We start from the raw sequence: 24360 nt of genomic DNA, 5'->3' as shown, positions 1-24360 counted from the left end.
TTGTGGCATTTGACTCAGCTACTGACTCGTTACTATACACCTAAAAAGTCAACAAGCTCCTATGTACAGCTATTGGAAAGCCCAAGACTTTCACTACACGGCAACCCAAGTTAAAAGTCTGTCTCTATTCACACCTGAAACTAATATAGTATTTTATGCCCACTACACTTTAATAAAAATAATAATAATAAGCCCTTTTGGGAGAAAAAAAATCTGTCCATTCTTACCTAAAAACTCAAAAAGCAGAAAACACATATGAAAAGGTCAAAATGCTCACTTTGTGACTTCTGGCATCTCATGGACTTAGATTCAGGTGGGTAGGTTTAATTTAAGCCAAAATCTAGGTCAGCTGAACCTCTCATTATCCCTTTCATATTGTCATATTATTATAGATATTTGCACTACATATTTTGTTTCCTTCTTCTCCAAACTGGACAGAAAGTATCCTAAAGTCAAGGACTATATATTCCTGAATACAAAAGTCTACAACCCTCATTCTGACATACTGGATACTCAAATATTTGTCATACTGGATTGAATCCATAGTTATAAAAAATAAATTATTTACCTTTGTGAAGTTTTCAGTTTTTAAAACACTTTCATGTGATTTCATTTGATTGTCCCAAAAATCCTATAGTCATATGAGAGGCATTTTTTTGTGAGGTAATTGAAGCTCAGAAGTCTTAGTAACTAATTCAAAATTATTCACTTTTGTGTGTCTTAATGGGCACACTTTGAGTCCTAGAAACCACGCTGGCCATAGCTGCCAATGCCAGAACACTGTACTGCTCCATATCACACTAGAGGCTTTCTCAGAATCAGTGAGGAAGGGAGAAGATGCACGACAGTGACAAGTTCTGATGATGAGATAAATGTATGGCTGTCCTTAAATAAAATTAAATTGCTTGTCACATTTCATTTTTTCCTATCTTATTAAAATCTCAAAGTTTTATTTTCTTTCCAAAAGGTTTCTTTCTGTTAAGTTTCTTCCTTTATTTTCACATAATTAGTTACACCTTCATCATCAAAATTATACTCCATCAGAAATTTTACCTATCTTCCCTCAGACCTACGGGCCAATCTATGTTTTAAAAGTTATGAAATTTTGTTAACATAGTTTCCTTATTCTGTCTTAATGAACGTGTTTTACCACTCATTTGAATTAACCAGTATTCTCTGAAAAGGCTTTTGTTTGATTTTACCCTCTCTAAAAATAACCTACTATATAAGTCCACTTTCTGCTGATAGTCCCACTAAACTCATGAGAAAAGAACCAGCACTTTCTCTATAAGTGCATATAATGATCAATCAATCAACATTACCTGACATCCAAGATTATAAAGCAAAGTTAACTTGCTACCTATTGTCTGTCACTCCTAAGTTCATATTTAGAATGTCCTATAAATCTCCTATTTAATCAATGACTTAAAATAATTCACTCAGGGCTGGCCCGGTGGCTCAGGCGGTTAGAGCTCCATGCTCCTAACTCTGAAGGCTGCCGGTTCGATTCCCACATGGGCCAGTGGGCTCTCAACCACAAGGTTGCCAATTCAATTCCTCGAGTCCCGCAAGGGATGGTGGGCTCTGCCCCCTGCAACTAAGATTGAACAGGGCACCTTGAGCTGAGCTGAGCTGCCGCTGAGCTCCCGGATCACTCACTTGGTTGGAGCACGGGCTCTCAACCACAAGGTTGCCAGTTCGACTCCGACAAGGGATGGTGGGCTGCGCCCCCTGCAACTAACAATGGCAACTGGACCTGGAGCTGAGCTGCACCTTCCACAACTAAGACTGTTAAAGGACAACAACTTGAAGCTAAATGGAACCCTCCACAACTCAGATTGAAGGGATAACAACTTGACTTGGAAAAAAGGCCTGGAAGTACACACTGTTCCCCAATAAAGTCCTGTTCCCCTTCCCCAATAAAATCTTTAAAAAATAATAATAATAATTCACTCAACTTCTCTGAAATGAGTTTCCTTGTATGTAATAATAAGAAAGTTGGTCTAGATCTTCTGAATTTCTTTAAGATCTAAAGAATTCTTGAGTCTGGGGATTTAAATCCAAATTTATTTACCCTCTGAAAGTTGATTTATTACTTTAATGTACATATTTGCACCTTTTCTACCCACTGTAACTTGAAGGTAAGAACCATACATCCTTGTACCCGTATCACTTTGAACACGGTGCTGTGCCACACAGGCTGGTTTCGTTTGCTTTCCTACCTGACAGTGTTAAATTGTTAGCTTTGGCAGAGACTCTCGATTTCTTTTTGTGTGACTGAACAGCAAATCACTACAATTCTGAACCAAATTCTGAGAAGATAACACCATAAAATTCTGGTTAGAATCCAAGTTATGTTATGATAGCCCCTGACTGATATCCAGCATAACTAGCATCTGCAAAAGAGATGATCATTAATTGGGAAGGGAGATTGGCCCCAAACCTGGCTCTTAGCGACAATCATCCATAACCTTTATACCCAATCCCTGACTGATGAACTGAAAACCAAACCTTAGGAGGACATCCATATCCCTGGATCATAAAGCTACAGGAAAGGAGAGTGAAGGAAGCACTAACATGGAATGTATATTTAATTTCTGATTTATTATAATAGAACTTGCTCCAAATATTAAGATTTACCAAATTTGTTTTTAGACAAAGTTAAAGGCAATTTCTTATTAGAGTAAAATTTAACGAAATGTTTTCTTTTTAAAACAGATGTAAAGTTTTGCAGATATTTCCAGTCAACTTGTAATAATGCTAATATGAGCTCAAATTTAGATTGAAAATCTATTATTCCTCTAATTAGTTTTAGCAGATGCCTGGGCCTTGATAAAAATCACTAAACATACATCTATAAAATTCAATGCAGAAACAAGCTGACAAAAATCATTTAACTGTACACATAATAGGAGAACTAAAAGTGATTGGGAACTTTAATAAAGAGTCACATATAATCATCACATCTGCATACAGTTAAAACATATGGCACTCCAGTTTTGGGAATCCTGAGCTTACCAAAACTTTTACAACTAAATTTGGGTTACTTGGGGTGAGGAAAAGAGATGCAAAAGAGGAGTGAGAAGTCTTTTAAAAACCACTATTTTGACTAAATCTGCAGCTGTAATTACAGCTGTTCTGAACCTATTTTTGGAATACAAAAATGGATTTTAAAAAAATAATAACCAAAAGTGGTTTTAATAAACTGAAGAATTTGATAGGAGGGCTTCTTCATAGTTAAAAGCTATTTTTTACTATATAGTTAATTAATATTCTATTGTTTTTGCTCTGCAACTAATAGGTAAGAATTCTTATATAAATGCGAGAAGCATTCTCAACTTTCTTGGGTTTTGGGAGTTCTTAATTTTTTTTAACATTAAAAAAGTACATTAGAAAGAACACTGCATTTTTTTCCTCTGGTATTTTTGCAGAAGCTCGCATTTTACGTTTCTTCACCCTTACCTTGCCATCTATTTTATGTAACTATGAGACAAGTCTGTGACCCCAATTATATATATGTCTGATACCAATAAACAAGACATAGAATCCTTTTGATATCATTCCAAATATAGTCCCAAATAATGTATTTACTATAAAAAAATGTACATCATGCACCAACACAAATGAAGGTATACACATTTTTAAGACTCACTTTTGTGTTATTTTATATCACATTTTGTGTCATGATAGGCATCTCAGTTAATTCCCTGAATAATTATTCATTAAAAGGGACAATAACTTAAAAATCACAGATCTGATTCTGGTCCAAAATAGCAGCTTACAAGCTCCTGAACTCACTTCCTCTCACAGACACACTGAATTACAGCTAAACATGAAACAAGTCCCTCTGAAAGAAATCCAGAAACTGGCTGAGCGACAACTACACCTGGGGTGAACAAGAAAAACACCTACATCAAACAGGAAGGAAAAGCTAAAACACACTCTCGCCATAAACCCCACGCCCAGCACAGCAACACAGATCTGAGAGGGAATTCACAACTACTAGCTTCTCCCTAAACAGAAGGGTTTGGACCCAACATCTAGTGCCCCAACTTTTAAAACTTCCATCCAAGAAATGTGCCCTCTAAAACACCTAGCTCTAAAAGCCTATGGGACTTGCATCTAAGAGACCCACAAGACTATAGCAAACAAAGAAGAACTGCTATGCCTATACCCCCAGGGCTCAGCTCAGAGGTAACAGACAGAAATGTCTATCCCCCAGTGTTTCTCTGAAAGAGGCTACTGCCAGCCAGGGGATGCACCCCTTGATTGCCGCCTGGTTCTGGTAGCAAGTGAGGCTTGCTTTTGCAGATCCCACAAGACCACAGCAATCAAAGAAACAGTTCTTAAGTGGCTAACCCCCAGGGCTCAGTGCAGAAGGACCATACAGAAACACCCAGATCACAGCCTTTCCCTGAAAAACATCTACAGCAGAATACATTCTCCTCAAGCACATGTGGAACAGTATCCAGAATAGATCATATAACAAACAGGTCACAAAACAAATCTTATAAAATTTAAGAAAGCTGAAATCATATCAAGCATCCTTTCTCACCACAATGGTATGAAATTAGAAGTTAATTAAGAGAATACAGGAAAATTCACAAATATGTGGAGAGTCAAGAACATGCTTCTGAACAATCAATAAGTCAAGGAAGAAATCAAAATAAAAATTAAAAAATGTATTTACACAAATGAAAAACAAAAGAAAATGTACCAAAACTTAGGATGTGTGAAAGTAGTTCTAAAAGGGAAGTTTGTAGCAATCAATGCCCACATTAAGAAAAAGGAGCTCAAATAAATAATCTAACTTTATACCTCAATGAAAAAAAAAAAAAAAAAAAACACAGCCCAAAGTTAGTAGAACAAAACAACAACAACAAAAAGCCCAAAGATCAGAGCGGAAATAAACAAAATACAAAATAAAAAGACAATAGAAAAACTAAATGAAGCTAAAAGTTGATTTTTTGAAAAGATAAGCAAATCACGCAATCTCTTTTATCTAGACCCCCCTAAAAAAAGAGGACTCAAATAAAATTACAAATGAAAGAGAAGATACTACACAACTGATACCACACAAATACAAAGTAATCTAAGAGACTACTATGAACAATTATACACGAAAAATTGAACAACCTAGAAGAAATGGACATGGACAAATTCCTAAAAAAAACAATGCAACCTAACAAGACTAAATCACGAAGAAATAAAAAATTCAAAAGATTGATTACTCCTAATAAAGCGATTAAATAAGCAATCAAAACCTCCCAACAAAGAAAAGTCTAGGACCAGACGGCTTCACCAGTGGATTCTACCAAACATTTAAAGAACTGATACCAATCCTTCTCAAACTCTTCCAAAAAATGGAAGAGGCTGGAACATTTCCAAATTCATTTTATGAGTCCAGCATTACCCTGTTACCAAAACCAAATAAGGACACTAAAAGAAAACTAAAGACCAATATCCCCGACAAACATAGATGCAAAAATCCTCAACAAAATATTAGCAAACATTATTCAACAATACATTAAAAAGGTCACACACCATGATCAAATGGGATTTATTCTAGGGATGCAGGGATGGTTCAACATATGTAAATCAATGTGATACACCACATACAAAATAAAGGATAAAAATCATATGATCATCTCAACAGATGCAGAAACCATTTGACGAAATTCAACATACATTCATGATAAAAGAAAAACTCTCAACAGAGTGGGTTTAAAGGGAATGTACCTCAACATAATAAAAGCCATATATGACAAGCCACAGCTAACACCATACTAAACAGGGAAAAGCTGAAAGCTTTTCCTCTAACATCAGGAATAAGAAGACAAGGATGCCCATTCTCGCCATTTTTATTCAACACAGCACTGGAAGTCCTAGCCAGGGCAATTAGGCAAGAAAAAAGAAATGAAAGGCATCAAAATAAGAAGGAAAAAAAAGTAAAACTATTACTATTTGCAGACGACATAGTATATGTAGAAAATCCTAAAGACTCCACAAAAATAAACTGTTAGAACTAATCAACAAAATCACTAAAGTCACATAGTACAAAATCATTACACAAAAATCAGTTGTGTTTATATACACTAAAAACAAAATATGGAAAAAGAGAAATCTACACTTTCATGTTCATTGCAGCATTGTTCACAATAGCCAAGATATGGAAACAATCTAAGTGTCCATCAACAGATGAATGGACAAAGAAGATGTGATGAGAGAGAGAATGGAACATTATATAGACATAAGAAAAGATGAAAATCCTGCCATTTGCAACAACATGGATGGACCTTGAGGGCATTATACTAAGTGAAATAAGCCAGACAGAAAGACAAATACTACATGGTATTACTCACATGTAGAATCTAAAAAAAAAAATTAAAAAATTAAAAAGTCAAACCCATAGAAACAGAAAGTAGAAAAGTGGTGGTCAGGGACTGGGTGGTGGGGGACACAGGAAAAGGTTGGTTAAAGGGAGCAAACTTTCTCAGCTTCACATGAATAAAATCTGAGTATCAAATGAGAAACACGTACTATAGTTGATAACACTATATTACGTATTTAAGATTTGCTTAGAGCAGGGGTGTCCAAACTGCGGCCCACGGGCCAACTGCGGCCCGCAATCCATTTTATATTGGCCTGCAGCAAATTCCAAAAATATATTTAGTTTACTTAAATAAACCAGGTGACGCAATACGTACTTCACCTCGAGCGAGTGGCCTGGCTGTTTGTGTATTTTATCGCATATGGCCCTTGGTGGAAAACGTTGAAAAAAGTTTGGACACCCCTGGCTTAGAGAGAACTTAAATGCTCTCACACACAAAAAAAAAGATAAATAGGTAAGGTGATGAATATGTTAATTATCTAGATGGTAGGAGTCCTTTCACAATGTATACATATATCAAGTCACCATGATGTACACTTTAAGTATCTCACAATTTTACTTGTAAATTAACCTCAATAAAGCTGGAAAAAAGGTGAAAAAAATCAATTATCAAAGGAACTTTTAAAATAACTGATTTGTTCATTTTTTAAAATGTCCTAAAACAGCAGAGATTTTACATTGCATGTTTTTATTTCTATCTGTGGGTAGCAGGGATTGCTACAAAAACGTCAAGAATACATAAAGATACTACTTTCTTGAAAAAGACATGAAAAAGAATAAATAAGCCTTTCATAGTTCCCAAGATTTAAAGATATTGAGACTAAAAAGATACTGCCCAGAAAATTAAAGAAAGCTAGGGTAGTAACATTTGCTTCATATTACCAAATGCTACAAGTGGAGGTGAACGAGGTTTAAGGAGCAAAGTAATACACTCATATTACAAAGAATAGGTTCTCGCCAGTGACTTAGTCTTTAGTTGTAGGTAAATCTGTTCTCTGACTTCTGAATATCAGAAAGAGAAAGCCGTATTACTGAAATTGTTGTGATATTTTGCGGAACAAAAAAACATAACTTTCTCATAGTTTAGAGAAAATTACTTAATAATACATGACAATACTAAAATATTGATTACATCTGACCCATTTACCCTGAGAGCCTCACAGTAAATCAAATATATTTTCCGTAGCTATAAGTATATACAGTAGAAATAGCAGATATACTATTTTTCATGTATCTTTTTTCCATTCAAGCTTATTTGAAAAGTACAAGGCCTATGGTGAGCTTGATTAGAAAAGAAAAAAAACCCACCTCTTTTTCTATATTCTGAAAAGTTGGGAAGAAATGGCCCAATGATCCTAAACATGGTGGTCAAATATTCATATTTTCCTAATGTCTGCATAGACCAATGTTTTCCATGTACACTAACTAATTGTATTTAAATTAAAAGCTAAGCAAGCATTACAAGAGGAACACAGGGAGCCACAAAGAAAGAGGGAAACTAGCAGATAATAAGAGGAGTTACATATTCAGAGAGGACAAGGATCATTTAATTTCAAAGCATGGCTTCTATTTACAAAAGACTGGATCCACTAGTAGACAAAAAGTACCTCATAAAGGAAAAGAAATCACATGAACCACAGACAGCAATTCACCAAACTCAAGAATAAAGAGTGTTAAGCATCATCTGCTATAAACCAGTAATGCATTAAAAAGATAAAAGGGAACAGCTAAGCTCGGTCACAAATTGAGCTCTCTGAAAAGCACAGGTAGGCTTTGAAAGGTTGGCTGCACATACAAAAGTTTGCAAACCAGCTATCAAAAATGATCTCATTTGACTTCTATGATCACCACAGAAGGATAAGGCAAAATTTAAAAAGTCAATTGCAATTTAAGTTGAAGATGTGTCATCAACTAAAATAGCTGCTGCAAAATCCTACTCAAATCTCCCTTCCAGCCATATGTCTACTTTGAAGCTTTTCATTATCATACATTATTGTTTCCTCTACTGCAGAGCACCTACATAACAGGATCCAAAACACAGTACAAAAAAGGCAGGGAGCAAAAACTGGGAGAATTTTCCAGTACTACGAAATATGTAATTCCTTGTTCTTTGAAGTTTCATAAAGATATTGCCTCCTGAGATCAACAGCTAGAAGCATTCTAAAATCATGACCAAGATAAAAGGCCTTTCTACTTTGGAGGAAGGTTGGGGAGGTGGTTGGGAGAAGACTGCAAGAGCCAATAACAGAAAAAGCTACTGTGAAGACACTAAAAACCTGAGAATTTTATATTGGCCTTCTCATGTCCTTGCTCCCCACAGCTGCTTCTTCCCAATCCTCTTGATAAAATCCAAATTGCCCAATGGCTGCTAATCTACAAGGTCAATTCTCTGACAGCCATCCTTGACCAACTATTCCCCAAACTAGCTAAACTATGCCTGACCCGTCCTGCTGAGGCCCTGTAAAAAATTCTACCACCCTTCCCCAAGTTAAAACTCTCCTTCAGAGTTTTTCATGCACATCATTTTCTAATATAGTCTTATGCTGACAATGGCCTGATTAATTCTCTTTCAAACTGTGAAAAGTTCCAGGAGGTCAACACAGCAGGAATTTGCTTCATTTTTATTTTCTTGATGGGATCCACGGTAACTCTTGATACTACTTCTGTGTCCACATAGACTCACTAGGGAACTAGACAACAGAAAAGTATTTTCCATTGGTCATTTCAAAAAAATAATAAAAACAAAGACAAACGTTTATGAAATGCCTAACTCTACTGCTACATACTTTTATGTAATTTATTATATTTAATCCTCATTACAAGCATCAGGATAAATATCCCTATGTTCATTCGACAGATGAGAAATCAAAACCTTTTATGGTAAATTTTATGTTATGTGTATTTTATCACAATAAAAACAGAAAAATAAGCATGATTGCAAAAATCACCAAAAACTAGAAACTCCCCAATGTCCATCAGCTGATGAATGGATAAACCAACTGTAGTGTATCCTACAGAACACTACTGAGCAATGGAAAAAAAAAAAAAAAAAAAACTACTGGTATGTACAACATGGATGAATCAAAATGCATTATGCTAAGTCAAAGAAGCCAGATTTTCAAAGCTACATACTAAATGATTCCATTTAAATGACATTGTAAAAGGTAAACTATAGGGACAAAAAACACATCAGTGACTGCTAGGCTTTGAGGTAGAGGGAGAGGTTGACTACAAAGAGGCAACATGAGTGAATTTAGAAGATTATGGTGATGAATATACATTTACCAAAACTCATAGACTGAACACTAAAAACAAATAAATAAAAATGTTAATGTATGACTGAAATCTGGTCAGGAATGAAACCTTAAAAAGTCAGCTACTGTCTTTAAAATTTTAAGATATTTTCAGCACCAGATATGCCAGATCACAATGCCAAAAGTACAATGTACCATATTCAGCCATAATTTGTTTGATCCAGCCTGTGATTTTAAAGTACAAAACTATTAAACAGGAAGTAAAACACTTTTCATCTTATGCATTGCATATTGTACCTAGTAGGTCATCAGAAAATGTTAATTAATACACAATTTAATAGAGTTTAGACTGACTTGGCCTTTCTACTTCACTAGTACATACGTATGTAGCTTCAAACACAAAATTATTCATTTCTCAAAATATTAACATATAATTGGAACTGGTAAGTGCTGTCCACAAAATGTACTAACCTGAGTTGTGTTCAGTTAATGAAAAAGGCAGTAGAGCACTTTATCTTGAATGAAAACATCAGACTCATGGGTGCTCTCTTAGCAAAAGCAGCAACCTGCAATAAAAGAAAAATCCATGAAACTCAGCCCTACTCAATTTCAGTTAGTATTATTATACATTTTTAAAATCCCTTTTTTCTTCCCTTATGGAGCCAGTCGTGACATGTAAAATGTTTGTAAATTCACTTATACTACAAGCAGTGCTTTTCAAATCCCAATAAGGAATGGGTTTTCATTTTGCAAATTACACTCAAATACAGTAACTGTCTTAATTTGCTTCAGAGTTCATCTTAAAATAAGTCAGCACCTATAAAACTTGCTTTGTGAACACAAAATTCTTCAATTTTGTCTACTTTTTAACCTATAGGGCAATCTGCAATGTCTGTCTTTTCACATTCACACTCAAAATCTTCCCTATCTCCCTCACCCCAATTAGCTGTACAACCTAACTTCTGACTATCTTCTACACAAACTTCCATTCAAGTCAATTTAATTTGCTTGCTTTCCACAGAACAATTCTGTCATTCTCAGCTGTCACTCTGCAATACACTATTCCTTCTTTTTAGAACAGGGACTTTTTTCTCCCTTATCCTCTTTGTCAATCAATGCATATCTGTCAACTTTCTCAAAATCCAATCCCTCCATTCCTCCATAAAAGCTGATATAATCATTCTGTACTCCATTAATCCTTGCTAGACTCCTTTGCTGCCTTATATGTGTGCTATCTCATTTAGTCTTCTGATTAGGGACCCTATCTCCTACTTCTTTTGTTGCTGCCTCTCCATCATCTGGGACCATTTTTGACACATAGAAAGTAATCATTATGATTGACTGACAAGTAAAATGCTCTTAATAAAGATTCACACATCAGTGTTCACTGAGTAAGTATGTGCAAGTCACATATCAAATGTTCACTGAGTATGTATTAATATATGCAAGTCACTGAGTACAAATACCCAGGAATGATATAGAGACACAATACATTCTATGGAAATGTCTTTCTGCCAGTTACGTTACTATTGTTAAAATATGAGGTTATTATCAGACTGAGATTATTAATTGTGAGAAGTCATCTTTCTCCAATGACATCAAAGCCTAGTAACCAATTTTTGCTGATAGAAATAATATAGAAGCATCATCACCAACACCAACGCCTCCACCACAATCCAACTATTTTCATTTTAAATTCCAAAAGTCAAAAAAATCTATGAGACAGAACAGTCTATAAGAACATTCAATAAATTACTCCAAACCAAATAATAAGCAAATTTGTACAGTAGTTTACTATGTACATTATCTCATCTAATAGATCTAGTTAAAAGGACAAACCACTACCAAGTCAACTACTCCCATGGCCAATTAACATTCAATTCCTGAATGGCCATTAAATGCAAAATCAGCCAAGGCTCATTGTGATTCCTTCCTGTAACTTCACCTGGAAGTCTTTACCAACTTCCCTCCTTTCCACAATAATCCAGTAGTATGGGATTTATACTTCTAGTCATTATGGAGTATCTGGTACCACATTTACCTTCAGACAGTAAACAACCACAAACCTAGACAAAACACATAACAACAGTTTCTAGATATTGAACAATTAGTGTAGATCTGCGTTCCCTGAGAAAAGAAAACAAGATGGATAAGCCCTATGTGCTCCTTTACTTTCTGCCAAGAGACATGTTCTAGACACCACTGCAGGCAGGGAGATTCAAAGCAGATTCACTAACTCGAAAAGACAAAGATCGGAGTTCAGAAAGGTAGCTAACAATTGTCATCCCAATAAACTTCAGTTCAAAAAAAAAAAAAAAAGGCATAGGTGACAGGAATTACTGGACAACGTACCAAAGAAGAAGAAATTATGGAGAAAAAAGCTCCAGACATCTATATAGGGGTCCACCTGAGTCTTTGACTTAATATTAATTTGTATACACTCAGGGTGAAATTCCATAAAGCCAGGCAAAACAACAACTCGTTGATCAAAAGTCAAGAATCCCTGTTCTTCTGCATGCCCTTTAAAAAAAATAAGAGCTAAACTAAATACTGCAAAAAAGAACATTTGTTTAATTTCAGTGGTGAATAACATCTGCTATACGATTTACTGTACTTTTTAATATGTTTGAAATGTTTCATAGGTTTAATTGAAATTCTCTGTAGAGACAATTGGAGGAAAGGAAAATGGGGAAACGGGGAGGAAATGACAGGGAAAGAAAAGAGCAGGATGAGAAGGGAATGAGGAGAAGGGTAAACAAGGAGAGAGAAGTCGCGGAAGAGTGAATAACCTCCTAACTCTACCATCCACAAAGCTACACATTTTAAGTATATAATACTGTATAGAGCATATAAAATATACTATGAACAAGGTTGTTGGATTGAGGTTTGCAAAACAAGTTGTTTACTAGTAGGGATGAAAGCCAGGAATATGGTCGCACATGTGTGAGACTGATAAGAGTGAAGTGAAAATAAACATGTTTATGTGTGAAACTGAGCAAACAAAACTGAGTGGTAAACACGTTCACCAAAACAACTTGTGGTTATCACCTAAGAAGTAAAAAGTCCAAGGAAAAGAGGCTAACAGCAGAGTCAGAGAGCAGTGCCATGAGTAGTCGGGCTGGGCGCTCCGGCTAAGACCCTGCGAGCGGTGCAAGCCGCGATGTGGGACTCCCGAAGCTCTTCCTTGCAAGACCAGCTCGCCTCAGACCGGTCGGGGGCCCAGTCGTCTCTCCCAGACCAGGGACCTACTCCATCTCAACTGACTCTGGGACTTGGTTCCGTATTAAATTCTATTTTCTCTTGTGTAACCTATGGTGTTTACCAGGGCACTGGCCTCTGGAGGGACATTGGCTCCCAAATAAAGCTGTGTCACTCACTCTATCTGAACCTGTATGCCGGGACTTTGTTCCCCACTCGCCTCACGAGTACCACGCAGGAACGTATGGCCCTGCCAAGGAGTTAATGTCCCCTTGATTTTCAGGAAGAGACTGAAATGTGGCCCTTCCAGGCGCTCACGACAAATACCCATCAACAAATTTTCTCTAGGCACCTCATATTTACTATTGCCTAGACAAACAGTATTGCAATGAAACATTCGTTAACTGAGACAAACTTTCTCACAAACCATTTTCAATGTTCAAAGCCAGGAACATTATTTATTTTGTTGTTTAATTGTGCTTAGCTTACTAACCTAAGCTAAGTTTATAAACATATTACATTAGTTACATTTTTATATTTACATCATCAGGTTCATAAAAAAACAATCAAATTCATTTATATTCTAAGGTTTCTAACTCACCTTCATTGCAATGGCCTTGTAGGTCAGTATTGGCCATTGATATATTACATTTGAATTTTAGAAGTATATATGCATTTCAAAAGCTTATTATTTCTTTTTTTTAAGTTTACTGTTTCATAACAGAAAATAAAACTTCAGCCAATAACCCCATAAAAGACTTTCTGCCAAAGCAAACAATGCTATATAAAATAATTTGAGAATAAACAGCACATTATTTTATTCACTGTTTTTACTGAGCTTTCATTAACATATAAGTACTTAAATGTTTTTTACGAGCATCATAAAAATGTGAAAAATTAAGCCATCCTTAATTAACATAACCAAAGAAATATAAAAATATGTTATCACACCTATTTACTACTATGCCTTTTAAAACATAATTCTATGCTGTAGTTCAGTAAAATGCTTTTTTATGTATGTCAAGTTGCTAAAGAACTAACTGCAAGGAATTAAGGATCTAATGGTATGCTACAGAGTGTTTAATGTGTACCAAGTACCTTGACTAAGCACTTTGAATGGGCTGCTGTTAAATCATGTAAAATCGCATAACTACTCTGAAATTATCATCTCCATTTTATATAAGTTGAGGAAACAAATTGAGTTAATAATGGTGGGGCTAGAATCTGACCTCAAATCTGACTCCAAACCATAGTTTTTTCCTACTCTAGCAAGTTACACAGATTAAAAATGTTACTGTTTTTAATCATTCATTAACAAAATACCAGTAATACTATCATTAAGTCTCAATTACACTAAAAAGAACCTGCAGTACATGGCTTAACATGAAGCTTTGGAAATATAATCTCAGATGATTACAAGCTAGTAAATGTACCAAACATTTCATGCTTGGCACCTGACAAGCAATGAAGTCCTCATACATAAAAATAAGCAGGTCACCATGAATGAACAGGCTATTCCAAAACCTATTCAGAACTTGGAATGCACTTTCATTTTATGTGAAACCAGTGCTAAAAATGGTAATTCTACTCCCAGGTCAGCCCACACTTAAATAGTAATTCATCAATTATATCTAGCTACCATTTATAAATACAGGGAAATGCGCGCGCGCGTGTGTGTGTGTGTGTTTGTGTGTGATGGTGGTGGTGGTGATGTTGCATTAATATTCTGAGTTCCAAATTGTGATCTCAGGAATTCATGTGCCTCTCTGTTTGTCAGTGAGAGCAAAGATGTCCCTGACACCCATGGCAACATTGCAGAGAGGTATTCAGCAGCAGAATCTGAGGTCAAAGATAAGATTAATTAATAGTGCTTGCTGAAAAATCTGATCACACAAGAGAAAGCATTCCTCTACACAGGGATCACTCATTTCCCAGGCAATTTCTATTCTAAAGAGCATTTCAATTTAGAGGGTTTGTAAATCAAAGACTAACTGTATTACAAGTTAATTTGGTGTACTGTAGAAAACATATCTTTACTTTTTGTCTATTTCTACTTGAGCAGAAAACTATAAATACAATGCTTAATAGCCAATTTGGCAAACATTATGGTTCAAATTATTAATACATGCAACTACATATTCTCTATATTAATTTGCAAAAGGAAAGCTATAATGCCAAATTAGTTCATTTTTGTTACCCAAACTGCTATTGGGCTGCTTATACCCACCAATTAGTAGGTATACTCCATGTATTTGGTTTTACACTGAAATTAAATAAAATATAATTAGATAATTAATTGAATAAAATATATAAACCCAATAACAACAGTAATAACGTAGCTATGTTCTATTAAGCATCTACAATGTACCAGCCACTATGTTAATTATTAAATTATTGACTGATGTTAAATTATTTCACTTAAACCTCATAATACCAACCCTAGTTATTAATCCATTTTACAGCTAAAGAAATAAAACTATAGTCAAGTAACTTCTCTCTTCAAGGTCACACAACTAACATATGGTAGAATACGGTCTGCTATCAAAGACCATGATCTTACTCACATCACCACATTTACTAAGCGCCTAGCAGCCAGGCACTGGGAGGGAAAAAAAGAGGTACAAAATCTAAAACCTTAACCTAGATATTCACATCCTAACATTAATTCAACAAATATTTCTTGAGTTCCTATTACATCCCAAGTACTGTTTTAAGCCAAACTGAAATTGTTTTTACTGGTGGCTCTTAGTTGATGCTCTCCTCAACTAATATTAACTCTATTATATAATAATCTCCATTGCCAGGGGGTTTTGGAGAAATGGCTGATTCCACAGAATCAGCAGAAAATTTTAAATAAGCCTGTAACAGCTTATCATACCATTAGCAAGAAGGCTATCAAAGACTTAGTAGGGTCATATAAAAAGATTCAGCAACCTCTTAAAGAGGCTCCCACTGATCAAAGGGGACAATTTGAGCCTCCTTAACCATATTGATTGCAATGGATTAAAATCTAAATATGTCTAAATTCATGAGATCATAATGATCTTAAAAAAAAAAAACACTAAAACACCTTCGAAGGTTTTTAGGGAACAAAATCACTATCTTGAAAATTGGTAAATAAAGAATTAAGCATTTTATCCTGCTTTTCCTTATAAAATGTACTATTTGATAACAAAATAGCAGATGAGGAGATTATTCCATGCAAATATCCTAAGTCATAAATAAAAGCGAAATGATTTAGAGTATTACCAATTTGCAACCCCCAATGAATTACTGGATCTAGATATTATATGTCAATGGCTCCTAACATCACACACAAAAAAGACTCATCCAGATACCAAGAGCCTCCTGATGAACACAACACCTCCTACAGTCTTGCAAAGAAATCACGCCTAATTCTGACCAAGCCTCAGGATCCCGTGGAAAAATCTACAGGACACATAGAGAACAGAGAGACATGCTGAATCACACCATTAGTATGCAAGAAGAATCCAAACTGTGGGAAACTCTATAAATCCAATAGTCCAGGGTTCAATAACTAAACTGTAAGAAAGAGATCAGAGGTGGGGATCTACAGATTAAAAGGATCAAAAGATATATCAACTTCAAAAAGAAAACAGATAAGATTATAGTTTCTAGAGATACACACTGGGGTGATGAAATTATGGACTAATATAAAAATCAATACAATGGTTACTTCTGTAGAGGGAGGCAGCTGATGGGGATAGAGCACATGGAGAGCTTCTGGGGCAGCTGGCAAAGTTCTACTTCATGCCCTGTGTGGTAGTTACAATTGTGTTCACTTTATAATACATTAAATACATTTGTTTTGTGTGGTTTTCTGGATCTGTGCTTTATTTTACAATAAAATGATTTTTTTTAAAAGGGGGGGAGGGTGGGAGAGAATTTTGAGTCTGACATAGTTGAAATTCCAGCTCTATCTCATTCTTGTGTGATCGTAGACAAGTCATCTAGTAATTCTATGCTTGAGTTTCCTAACATGTAAAATAGGGAAAATAATACTTAACCATAATTATGAGCAAAGTATAGTTAAAATGTTCAGCAAAGTGCCCACTGGATGGTATTATTTCAATAAATGACAGTTATTACCTATTCAAAAATGTGAAGTTGTACTACGTGACCACCCAAATTCTTTGTACAGAATGCGTATAGTACTAATTCTTTTAATATGAAAGATTTTCTGTATATCACTCACTTTGCATACATATCCTTGAACATTAAAAAAATCTAATGAGAAAACTTCAGACAGTACTTACTTAAGTGTATTTAGTCAGTAATTAGACCAAATGCCTTCTAAAGCAGACATGTGTGCGTGAGTGTGTGTGTGTGTGTGTGTGTGCGCGCGTGCGTGCGCGTGCGCCTTTGGTTTCACTTTTTAAATTAACATACAGTGAAACTGACTCTTGGAGAGGAGTGGGGTTACACAGTTCTATGAATTTGAACACATGCATAAATTGTGTAACCACCATCATACTCAGGATACAGAACAGCTCCATCACACCGAAAAACTCCCTTATGCTATCTCTGTAGCCACACCCTCTCCCCACCCATAATCCCTGGTAACCTGTGATCTGTTCTCCATCACCACAGTTTTGTGTTTTCAAGAATGTAATATAAATGGAATCATGAAACTGGCTTCTTTCACTAAGCATAATGCCTTTAAGATTAATCCAACTTGCTGCATGTATCAACAGTTCATCCTTTTTATTACTGAGTAATATTCCATTGTATGGTGTATTCATTCATACACTGACATTTGGGTTGTTTCTAGTTTTTGACAATTATGAATAGAGCTGCTATAAACACTTATATACTAGTTTTTGAACGAACAGTCTCCTGGGCAAATACCCAGGGGTGGGATTTCAGGGTTTTATGCTAAGTGTATGTTTATAAGAAATCGCCAAATTGTTATCCAAAGAAACTGTACAATTCTGCATTCCCATCAGCAAGATGTGAAAGTTTCAGCTGCTCCACATCCTTGCCAGCTTGGTATTGTCCAAGTTTGTTGTTTGATTGTTTTTGTTTTGCTATTCTAATAGGTATGTAGCAGTATCTCTGTGGTTTTAATTGGCAGTTCCCTAATAGCTAATGATGTTGATATACTCATTTTTTTTACTATTAGATTTAATTCTATCTGTTAAAGGGATTATGCTTAACAGTTTAGCACTCACTCAGCCTGTTAATGGAATGAAATAGTTTTATAAACTAAGCTTGATGTTTTTTCAGAGTCATTTCCAACACTAAGGATTTCAAATTGGCTTCACCAGCAATAATAAAAAGTTTATGCAAACATTTTCAATTCATTGGGTATAAAATGTGCTCAAGTAAATTCAACTTGTATTAAATTGAGTTTTTGTAGCTTTTTAATAAAAATTGAGAAAATTAAATAGCTTCTTTTTCAACTTCCTTCTACTCATCTTTCCAGACGCTCCTTCCACAAAATAACTTAAGCGTAACATTAACACTCAACAAACATTTATTGAGTGTGTATTTTGTGCTAGGCTATATGCTAGACCTTAAGTATACAAATATTAATGTCAAATGACCCTGTCCTCAAGCAGTTTATATTGTTCATGATTATTTAAAATAAATTTTCTCGTTTTTTAAAATAGCCTTTCTCTTTCAGAAGTTTTAGATTTAAAGAAAAATTCAGAAGCTAGCACAGAGTTTCAATATACTGCCCTCCCATTCAGCTTCCCCTATTATTAACACCTTACATTAGGTATGGTACATTTGTTATAATTAATAAGCCAGTACTAATATATTATTATGAACTAAAGCCCATAGTGTATTCAAATTTCCTGTTTTTACTTATGCCCTATTTCTGTTCGAGGATCCTATCCAGGAAACCACATTATATTTAGTTGTCATGTCTCTTTAGGTTCCTCCTGGCTGTGACAGCTTTTCCGACTTTCCTTGTTTCTGACAACTTGACAGGTTTGAGGAGCACCACGTCGGTATTTTGTAGGATGCTCCTCTATGCCGTACTCACTTTTAAAATTAAATATTTTTACTCATTTAACAAATTTCATTGTAAACCATAGCTTGGATCAAATTTTTAAATTATTAATTAACATACAAGTATTTTTTCCTACAGATATATGAAAATAGGAAATGGTCACTATTCTAAGGTACAGTACTATAAACTACAATTAAACTGACATCTATATTTCAACAATCTTGACCTCCTCTAACTCCACAACCATAGTGTACAATAGGTCTACACATACCAAGTAAGGAAGAAAATATTAATAAATTCCAAAGGTTATAAAGAAAATTACTTACCTGTCAATTTATTGTCTCTGTAAAAAATATCTTGCCATTTATCCTATATATCATCTGAATAAGAAATTAACTACTAAAATTTTGTGTAAAATACATTTCTTTTGTATAACTTGCTCACATTTATTCATTTTTCCCTCTTTTACTTAAGTGGCAGGTGTGATTTTAACTTTATTATAGAAGAATATAGTTCAAGTGTTGTTACCGTGGGTCTAAAATGATTACTGCAAGATTCTGCTGTTACAAATTGCTAACCAGGTGGGTTTCTCCTCAATCTTACCTAGGTCAAGAGTACTTCTCATCTACAACAAATGAAATAACTGGACTATGATATGTAATAAACTCTAATGCTTGTGACTTACATACCAGCCACAGATGTCATAAAATCTAAGAGTTTTTTTAAAAAAAAAAGACCTTTAATCACCAGAGAAGGTAAGTCTTTCCCAACACGAAGGACTCTGGATGGATGCACTTTAAGGTAGTTGTTTGGACAATTCACTTAAGAAAGTTATAGAAGTCACTTTCTGCAGCTCACTGACAAGCTTAGAAAAGTAGGTTTTATCAAGGGGAAACAATACGAATCAGAGGTGTTGCAACAAGTGCTAATAATTCCAAATCTAACTAAATTCTATCAGAACAAAACCAATAAAGTAAAACTTTATTTCTTCAACAAGTCAAAAGCATGAGGGAAAAAAAGGGGGGAGGGGACTATTCTAAATTAAATGAAACTTAAAACAGATGTTACACAACCAATTATAGTGATCACACCTTTTGAGATCTTGATTCAAACAAACCAAATGCAAAATAAGTGGGGAGTTTACTGTGAACTGAGTATTAGTTAATTTTAAGGAATTACAGTTAATTTTTTTAGGTATGACAATGGCATTATGGTTATGCTACAAAAAATTTAAGTTTCATCCTCAAGTATTTATGGATAAAGTAGCATGGTTTCTGGAGTTTTCTTAAAAAAACATCAATGAAAAAAGTACTGAGGGAGGTTAAAGTCAAGTGATATACATACGGGGATTCAATATAATCTCTATTTTTGCATTTGAAGTTTAAAATTACAAATAGAATAAAAATAAGAAAAATTTAGCACCTAGTGATTAAAATGTCTTCCCTTCAAACAATTTAGTTACTGTTCACCATCTGACCAGAACCTAATATAGTGCCTGTTATATAGTATTTGGTCAAGAAACAAACATTTGCTTAACAAATTACTGAATCGCCTATCAAAGATAATAGTCAGACCTCTAAAATTCAAAGGTGACAAAAATTTCTAAGAAAATGCGTCTCTCTGTCAAGTCTGGGTAGCAGTACTGGTTAGGTTTAGGAAACTGCCCAGTACAGGAACAGGAATTTCAAGGACAAAAGAAAAGCTATCTAAAAATACTCTCACTAAAGGAGCAGGCAAAGTTCAGAAGTACCAGGAAAGGTTGGCCGGAGCAGCAGGAAGAAAAGTTGGTGTCGTACCAGCAGGGTAACTTCCGACTGCCTGGTCTTCTTCTTTCCTGCCCTGCAATCTAGATACTTCTTCATCCATTGTATTGAAATCACTGTGACATTACTAAAAGTATTCTGATAACTCTTTTCATTTGCCTATTTAAGAGACAGGAAAGTGTTATAAGTCCTAATCAAAGTCTAGTATGTACCATCACACATTTCAAACCACCGGGATAGCCACTGAGTTACAACTTTTCTATATGGTATTCCTAAAATAAAAATAAGATCATTTTCTACTTGTAAAGAGGCCCAAGAGCCGAACCAGAGTGCTCAACATTTATATGACTACGTCAGCACTAGGAGGTTTTTGTGAATATTTTATTGTTGTTTAGAAGGGCTTTTTTTTTTCCTTTAAAAATACTCTGCATCCATAAAGAAAAACCTGCTTCTTTTTTCTCCATGAAACACTCTACCAAATGAGTAATTTGCTTCAATAACTAAGACAATACAATTTTTGTGCCAGGCAAGAACTTTCTTCAAAGTGACAAAGAACATAGTTTCCATCACACTGTGAATTTTTTTAAATATATTTATTTATTTATATTTAGGAATATGGTTTCAAAGAAACTTCTGTACCTTCATTTGACTGTCCAGTTCAAGTGCCTAACACAGTCTCACTCGAAATTATGTCTAAATTTCAAATTATCAGAGATTACCAGAAGAGAGTCTAATTACCCCAGATGAGGTACAGTGTCCATTTTCTGAAGAAAAGACAGGATTGTTTCCCTCCATCTCTATTTCTGCTTCTCTCTGAATATGATTCTAAAACAGCTCTTCTACATCATTACAGCTACAAGACTAGAGAGCACCTCTTTCCCTGGTAGGTGGTTTCCAAAAAGCAGAACAAGACTAGTATTTGCTCGTCTCACATAACCATCCTTGAACCAATAACTGCGATGGTGATAAACAAGCTTCCATTTGGACCACGTGACTCTAGAACAGGTAAGATGAATTCTCCAAAAGAGGGATGTAAAAAGCGGGGTATTAGTGATCTAGACATAACCACTGGAGGAGTTGCAGGTAGCCAATTAACCAAGCCAATCTGTATCTCACACCACCATTGGGGGGAACTTAATGGCTACACATTGTTTTTTAGAAATTGCATCTTTTTCATTAGGAAATAAAATATCTGTTACTGCACTTACACATTCTTTTATATTTCTGTCTAAAAGGTTTCTTTAAAATAAATACAATTTCAAAAACTACATAATTAGTATTTATAGCAGCTTCTAATTACAATGTTATACCTGTGAAAAAATATTATGAAAAATGTTGGAAGGAGAAACTTCAGGGATTTAGAAGTGGAAAGTGAAATAATATCTAGAGTTCAACTGCAGACCAGGAAGCAGGAGAAGGGAAGCTGCCTTAGAATGGAGTTGTGGGGGATAGTAGATCCAGCTACACATAACAGAAAAACCCAAAACTATGGCTTAAACGAAATAGAAGTTTATTTCTCTGAAATAAAATAATCTGAAAATAGGCAGTGCAGGGCACTGTTCTACTACCGTGTTTCCCCAAAAATAAGACCTAGCCGGACAATCAGCTCTAATGTGTCTTTTGGAGCAAAAATTAATATGAGACCCGGTAATTATCATATCATATCATATCATATCATATCATATCACATCACATCATATCATATCATATCATATTATATGAGATCAGGTCTTATGTTATAGTAAAATAAGACCGGGTCTTACTTTAATTTTTCTTCCAAAAGATGCATTACAGCTGATTGTCCAGCTAGGTCTTATTTTCGGGGAAACACAGTATGTCATCCACATACAGTGTCCTTCTACTCTCCATCCCACCATCCCTAAAGGATAGCCTGTCCTCATGGTGTCTGCTGGCAGCTGGAGAAAAAGATAAGAAGGGTACGTACACCTCTCTCTTTAAATACAATTTTGGTAAGCATCACACATATGATGTGATATGATATGATCAGAGCTTCTTCACAAGGTTATACCTAACTGAAAGAGAACCTCAGAAAATTAGTCTTTCAGCAAGTAGAGATAGTGCCCATTAAATATCTAGGTTTTGTTAACTTGCGAAAAACAGAGAATGTGCTATAGTGGGTCAAATGCAAGAAAAGGCACATGAAGATAGGAGGTGTTGATGCAAACTTTCCTTCTTTAACCTCAAGCTAAAAAATGGTTAGGATAAAATATTTTTGATGTATTACTTAATACCTGAGAGAGAAGAAATAGAGAAAGGAACTTTAATTCTACCTCTTAGACTATTTCTTACTCTTCCCCATATTACCACCAAATATATATCTATATGTGCATATCCATTTGAGAAATAACAAAAAGTGGGAGCCAAAATAATCTGGCTCAGTTGTGAAACCTCTTTACTATACAGAAGTATGAAACCAACATGTCTAACAGAAAACACCAAGGTAGAGAGCCAATTTAAAACCAAACAAAGAAACAAAATCGCACCATCAATCTCTTACAGTTAAGTCTTACAGTTAAGACTTTCAAGTTACTTCCCAGGTCCAGAAACTCAGCCTAAACTCCTCTCCGCACCCATTCCATCATTTGCTGAAACCTCTCTCCTTAGTGCCCATCCAGACAGCAGATCTAATCTCCCTGGTTCTCTCCTCCTTTACTGAAATTACCATGGAACTGTTGACGTAGGAGACATCCAAACCTATAGAGAATTTTTGTAAGAGTTTATTTGAGCCAAACTAATGACATATGCTGGGGAGCAAGATCTCAAAGGCTCTGCAGAATAACAGTTTTTCCAGCTTCTTTTACGCATTTGAAATTAAGGAGGGAATATAAGATTACATGGAGGTGGGAAGAAGCAATGCAGGGATTGGATTACAGAATAGTTAAGATTATGTGCTCTCTTGAGGGTGGTTACAGTTTATTTCAAAGGTGTGTTAACTTAGATGCACAAAAACAATAAACAATTATATGCCTATGGTGTGACTACCTACCATGAACTGTCCAGTTAGGAATTTATGGTCAGATCATCCTGTGAGGTTACTTTCCACGGAACCCCTTTTTTGCATCCAGAGAATCACAAGAGTCATCATGAAGAAATTATAAAGTTTTTAAAAATCTTATAAAATTCCCTCGGACCTCAAATATTCTCACTTTACTGAATAGAACTAATGATGTCAACTAGTATTCATTCATATATCTTCTTGTCTCAAACAAGTAAGTTGCATGTCTAAGACTCTAAACATTAGGTGATATATTTCAAAGGGTTTTTCTTTAACACGGGCATGATACAGAGGTGAGCATGGTTCTGGTGGTGGTGGTGGTACCAGATGAAGACCTTCAGAGGCCCCAAGTACAGAAAATATAATAGTAGAATCCTCTACACCTCCTCCCTATTAAATACTAATAAACAAGTTAGTCCAATAAAAATCTTATTTCTTTTCTGATCACTAATTCAAAAAAATCCTTTTAAGTGCTTTCAAATTTTTTAAAATCATTTTTCCTCTGCTTTGCTGGTACCCTAAGCCTTTGTTGGATATGTTTTTTGGGGTAATTAGCACTAAGTAGTGGTAAGAAATAGAAGTAAAAGCAGTTGCAACTTGAGGAAGTCTACTCTGTGTCAGGTATTTTACATGCATTACTGATAATTCCACAAAAGGGAGATACTATCAACCCTGTTCTGCTGATAAAGAAATGGCTTCAAATAAGCCAGATAAGATGTCCATGTTCAGGTATGCAATAAACAGCAGAGCTGAGTATC

At 35.2% G+C, this 24360-nt stretch overlaps 1 protein-coding gene across 3 annotated transcripts in view; it reads right to left on the bottom strand.

Annotated features, from left to right (window-relative positions):
- FUT8 (fucosyltransferase 8) overlaps positions 1 to 24360 on the bottom strand; it is a 211913-nt gene that overhangs the window by 166497 nt on the left and 21056 nt on the right. For all 3 annotated transcript variants that reach the window (XM_019733553.3, XM_019733552.3, XM_074327355.2), the window contains exon 2: positions 10117 to 10211. The gene's annotated coding sequence lies outside the window, so the exon portion shown is untranslated. The remainder of the gene's footprint in view (positions 1 to 10116; positions 10212 to 24360) is intronic.

This window comes from Rhinolophus sinicus, chromosome 3 (genome assembly GCF_057876585.1).
Source record: "Rhinolophus sinicus isolate RSI-liver-muscle chromosome 3, RSI-T2T, whole genome shotgun sequence".
NCBI lineage: Eukaryota > Metazoa > Chordata > Mammalia > Chiroptera > Rhinolophidae > Rhinolophus > Rhinolophus sinicus.
The sequence above is the reverse complement of the archived record's forward strand: the minus strand, read 5'-3'. Positions and strand labels throughout refer to the sequence as shown.